The sequence below is a fragment of the Anoplopoma fimbria genome, chromosome 8 (genome assembly GCF_027596085.1).
Source record: "Anoplopoma fimbria isolate UVic2021 breed Golden Eagle Sablefish chromosome 8, Afim_UVic_2022, whole genome shotgun sequence".
Lineage (NCBI taxonomy): Eukaryota > Metazoa > Chordata > Actinopteri > Perciformes > Anoplopomatidae > Anoplopoma > Anoplopoma fimbria.
The window spans coordinates 6,403,079-6,409,221 of record NC_072456.1 but is presented as its reverse complement, the minus strand read 5'-3'; the positions used below and the strand labels follow the sequence as shown (position 1 = coordinate 6,409,221).

The following is a 6,143-nucleotide window of genomic DNA, read 5'->3' as shown; positions in this document are numbered from 1 at the left end:
CATAAATATGGTGCAGTAAAAAGTACAATAATTACCAATAAAATATAGTGGATTATAAGTATAAAGTAAAATATAAATACTATAAATACTGAAATCAGTTGTTCAGTTAATGTACATCATTACTTTCATCTCTCTTCACCTCACCTCTTTATTTTCCAGATCTCACATGCAGTTTGTTAGAGATACTCAAAAGTAGTAAAATACGTTTTGCAATGGTTAAGACTCACCACTCGCTTGAAAGCAGAGGTTCTCCTCCCCCCTACATTGTAATGGAGAAGTACATTGAGAGGTCATGGGGTTACAGGTCAAACACTGTAGGGCGTTATCTGTCTGAGGAGCAGGGACTGAAACAGAAAGTAACATCATTATTTTGAAGAAGAGAGAACATTTAAACTTCACAAAATTAAACTTGAACTTGTCAGACGATGGCAGGATGTCAATGTTCTTTTCCTATCTATTTAGTCTTTTCTCATCTTAAATGGCCTTCTCATCCATCTGTACTTACATGGCAGAGTCTCTGTGTTGCAATTATCTGTGTTGCAGCACTTAGCAGATGCAACTGCACCTGTACCACCCAAGTTAGCTGAAAATGTCTGAGAGCCGGTGGCTGGACACAGGGAGGATGATGCACATGCCTTGAAGATTTGCTGTGCTGCAGGTCCAGATGGAGTGGCTACAAAATCAAAAGTGAAGTTTGTTAATGTTGATGGAAAGAACACATTACACAGTACCTTAATTTCACCCAAAAGTAGTACATGGTTTAAAGAAATTGCCTACCTTGAATGGAAGCTGTTACACACATTGTCTCTGAGGAACATGTGAGTAGTATTGTGCTTGAACACTGCTGATCTGTGCAAGTCTGACACTGAAGTGCTCGAGCTGCGATGGGAAGAGAAAGAGTCAATGAATGATGATCACATCTCAAACGTCAATTCAAATGTCTTTAAAATTGGCTTGTCTAATCTGCACAAGAGTCTTCCCTTTTCTGTACTTCCTTACAAATATACTTCCACAGCCAAGTCTTACCATGTATATTACCTAAGTATAGTAATGTATACAATTTATATAGATTTTGAATTGAATTTGATCATAATCTTAAATTTCTTATTCCTTCGTTTTTATTAAATTATAAATTGTGTTCCTACTGTATTTCTTATCCCTAGCTCTGTAGACTGTTTCCTCTACTGCTATACTGTAACCTGTAGATTCACCCTCTGGGGATCAATTAAATGTTGTCTTTATCTATATCCACGTTATTTATAATTTTCAAGGATATGAAGTTTATCTTGGATTTTGCTTGTTATTTTTAACAGTAAGATTTAAATTAGAAAAATTGTGAAATGAAAAATGTCTTAAAGGCTGTAAATTACATTTTATCTGCAGAAACCACATTGTGAGAATAAGTAGAGTTACCTGTGCTGGAGAGTGCCCAAATGAGAGTCAGAGAAAGGATCATCTTCATCATGATGAACAGGTAATATACATTACATTACATTTACATTACATTACAGGCATTTAGCAGACGCTTTTATCCAAAGCGACTTACAGGAAGTGTATTCAACATAGGTATTCAAGAGAACTACTAGTCACCAGAAGTCATAAGTGCATCTCCTTTCTTAAACAAGCATCTCAAAGCATAAGCCAGAGCAAAAGTATAGTGCAGAGGCAGATTACTATGAAAACAATAATTGCAACAGACTAATCCGAATATAGTAAGTGCTACAAACTATTACGAATAGGATAAGTGCAGTAAACAAATACAAATTCAATAAGTGCAGCGAACTGATACAAATACAATAAGTGCAACAACTAATACGAATGCAATAAGTGCTACGAGGAAGGCTCCGGGTAGTACTTCTTGAAGAGGTGAGTTTTCAGCCTGCGCCGAAAGATGGGCAGCGACTCTGCTGTCCTGACGTCAGTGGGGAGTTCATTCCACCACTGAGGGGCCAGGACAGAAAAAAAGCTGTGACCGGGTGGATCGGCCGCAGGGACCTCTGAGCGACGGGGCAACCAATCGCCCCGAGGCAGCAGAGCGAAGTGGTCGGGCAGGGGTGTAGGGCTTGACCAAGGCCTGGAGATAGGAAGGAGCTGTTCCTTTCACTGCCCTGTAGGCTAGCACCAGAGTCTTAAACTGGATGCGAGCTCTTACAGGGAGCCAGTGTAGAGAACGGAGAAGGGAAGTTGTGTGGGAGAACTTGGGACGATTGAACACCAGACGTGCTGCAGCTTTCTGGACAAGCTCCAGAGGTCTGATGGCTTACGCCGGGGCTCCAGCAAGTAGTGAGTTGCAGTAGTCCAGGCGGGAGATGACCAGAGCCTGGATGAGCACCTGCGCCGTCTCCTCAGTGAGGAAGGGGCGAATCCTCCTGATGTTGTAGAGGAGGAATCTGCAGGAGCGTGTGACCGATGCAATGTTTGCTGAGAACAACAGTTGGTCGTCCAGGGTCACACCCAGATTCCTCACAGTCCGAGTTAGCGTCACCACGGCATCATCAATGGTGATGGACAGGTCTCGGTGCGGGCAACCCTTCCCCGGGAGGAACAGTAGCTCGGTTTTGTCCAGGTTGAGCTTCAGGTGGTGTGTCGCCATCCACGTCGAGATGTCAGCCAAGCACGCAGCAATGCGTGCCTCCACTTGGGTGTCACCGGGAGGAAATGACAAGACCAGCTGGGTGTCATCGGCATAACAATGGTAACATCCTTTACCGAAGAAAAATACCAGTACAGCAATGGTATTTCAGCAGGAAGTAAATGGCAAATGAGCTGTCAAATTAAGTAGCGTCAGTAGCGATTATCAAGTGACACAAAAAATGGATGGAATGTTAGTACTCGTTCAAGTTTTCAATGTGTTTTACAAGAGCATGATGCTTTGTAATATACAGTGGAAAACTCTTATAGTGATCACGTTTGTCTTCGTGAAATTAGTTATTCTCGTAAACTGTGGTAGTCTCATGCAGATTACCTCCTTGTTTGCATTTGTTTATTTATATTATGATATAAAGTTGAGAAACGGATAGCTTAGCTATTCACAAAATTGTTTTGACTGTTTCAAAAATGTTGCGTTTATTTCAAATACACTACACTACAGTACAGTACTGGATATAGAATATTGCTTACTGTAGTTCAAATTATAATTAGGCTATAGCCTAAAACACATTTTTTTTCTGTTTACAAATACAGTAACATCATTAGTGCAAATTGGTTACTAAGCCACACTTGGTGGTGGTTTTCTAAATTTCTAATTATTTAATAGGCCTGATAAAAAACTGTAGGCTATCAATGCCTAATATATAAAAAATGCTATACATTTGTTTCCATATGTGTTGTGTATGAAAAGACCCTGAATGAACACTCTAAGCAGACTACTTGATGACCATAAACGAACTATTTATTTGTATCGGAAAAGATTCTGAGCCATATATGCAACAATTAGTTAGAGTGATGCAACACTAGAAGCAGTTTCCACTGTAATGGAAATAATTACTAAAAACCTATTATTAATGATCAAATATGCAGTTAGATTGTTTAGTGTTTACTGTTAGCACCAATAGCTCAAATATGGCAGCTTAGGCGTTGCCACATTGAGAGGCGTTTAGAGGCAATCGGAATGCTCCCAATCTTCTATTAGGCAGCTTGAATGGAGAATGAAAAGAAAAAAATAAGTTCTGATCAACATTTGTTGTCATAGTTTGGGCTTTCGACTGAATAATTGCTTCATGATAGGAAACACTGGATAGTTGGTACATCTTTGAACCTAACAGCTATTTAAATGAAACCATGAGATGAATTTAGTGTGGAAGTCACTTTATTGGAAATGCTAACATGCATTTTATAATTGAATCATATTTTCCTTAATATAGAATCTTAAACTGTAAAGGAATCAAGTGTACAGGGTGCCAGGGTGTGCCAGTACAGTGTCACATCACTACAGGATGTGGTCACGTGCAGCAAAACAACCACGCCCTGATGTGAAACAGCCACGACACATTCAACCAGTAAGGTTAAGAGAGGTAAAAGTTTTCTACCGATTTGTGTTGAAGATGTCGTGGATTAATGTCTCCCCGAGCAGAGAATGAAGTCACTCTCGCTCTACGTGTGTTGTAATCTAAGCTTCTCTGTGCTACAAAAAAAAGTATCTTCTGAAGCTCCATCTACTGCGTACTTATTGTTAAACCGAGATCAAACCTGGTTTGAAACTGAAAACATATTATCCCCTTCCTTTCACACATAGTCATTTCTGATATACATACAAGCTAACAAAACTAACAGATGATGTGCACAGAGCATGTTCAGCACATCTACTCTTAATCAGGTAATCAAAAAGCTGTTGACAGTTTCTAAGTTGATGCTAATTGTTTTTTTGACTGTCAGAATTGTGACTGTAGTGCTTTCACAGAGTGTTTCCTTGGCTCTAGGTGTCCCTGGTGGTGAATGTTGCCAGTGAATGTGGCTTTACCGAAGAGCACTACAAAGACCTGCACCAGCTCCAGCGGGAGTTTGAGCAGTATCACTTGAATGTGCTGGCCTTCCCTGCAACCAGTTTAGGCAGCAGGAGCCAGGCAGCGACAAAGAGATCAACAGCTTTGTGCGCAGAGTTTACCCTTTCCCCTGTTTAGTAAAATCACTGTCCAGAGCCAACAATGTCTACAAGTACCTTGTTGGTGAGTGAGATGTGATGGTGTTGCTGTGAGTTTGTTCTTGCATCATTTGAAGATGTTTTCTTTATTAAGCAAAAGAGCCAGAGACAACCAGGTTTCTAACTAACACAGTGGAATCTGGAGGATCACACTATTAAAAGGGCAAATGCTAGATATTCAGGAATGACAAACGACTCAAATAACAAAACATGAACAGTAGTCAGTATTTCCGAAACTGAAATCATGGGAAAAGGAGATAAGGAAATGACCAAATTAAGAATGAAGGTAAACATGTAGGGCAGAATAAATAAAAGAGGGGAGCGATGGAAAAAAAGGATAAAGAAAGATGGCACTAACTGATATTAACTTCTTTTCCTTCCCTCATTCTCTGCAGAGTCTTCTGGAAATGAGCCTGACTGGAATTTCTGGAAGTATCTCATTGATGTAAATGGCAAAGTGGTGGATGCATGGGGACCAAAGGTTTCTGTCAAAGAATTCAGACCCAAAATAGCTGAAATGGTGCGGCAGATAATCCTGAAGAAGAAAGAAGAGCTTTAACCTCCTGTTAAAAAACCCTTTGGTGTTAGGGTTAGATTTAAAGACATCAACTGAACACATTTATTTTGCTTGTACAATCAGACTTTGTTAGACTGAACTATTACCAAGTCACAAACCGAAAGCAAGTCGTACTTGCTCACTGACTATTTTTTTCAATTTCAATATCAAGTTTTATATCAGGTAGATGACATTTCAAGATGCAGCTTTGAGTCAGAGAGCTCATGTTTTCCTATTTGTTTGTCATGTGGATCATGTGTTTTGCTGTTTATTTCATGTCTGATTTGTGTAATAAACTTTTACTGTGATGAGAGAGAAGTGTACCTGCTGCTAAGTCTTGGTATCCTGTTTTATTAACTAGACATTCTCAGAACTCAAACATTAGCTTCTGAAAAACAAAACTATTTCTTCGTGATTTCACTACATTGAGTGCCGTGAAGACGACATAAAACTTCCAACCAGGCTCTGCTGTTGCTTTGATTTTACCGCAGTTACGCTGGTAAAATGATGGCATTGCATACCTACCATGCACTCATTGCGCATTGTGGAGCCTTCATCAAGCTGCTACAGCTTCACAGCTTTCAGTACTGATAGAAGCCATGTTTGTGAGGAAGAGAAGGAGGCCTAAAGGGATGGACAGTCGGTGTGGCAGACTTGGCAACTTTCTTGCTAAATTTAGCGATTTTTTGAGATAGTGCTGCTAGTGCTTTAAAAAGTAAATAAGTAAGACATTTTTGGTATAAAAAAGAATCCTTTTATATTCTACATGCCTTGTATACCCATTTTTAAGAAATCTTCATTTACATTAAATCCCAAATTGCATGAAAAGTCGAAACCTTAAAAAAAAAACCCTTCATCCAAAATCCAGTTAGTCAATGTTAACCATTTACTTTTCTTCGTATAGTAGAGTTGCCCCAGGGCCGTGAGAAAATAGCCACACCTGCTTTT

At 39.6% G+C, this 6,143-nt stretch overlaps 1 pseudogene; it reads left to right on the top strand.

Annotated features, from left to right (window-relative positions):
* Positions 1-4,288: 4,288 nt before the first annotated feature.
* Positions 4,289-5,304, top strand: LOC129094655 (glutathione peroxidase 7-like; annotated as a pseudogene).
* Positions 5,305-6,143: the final 839 nt, after the last annotated feature.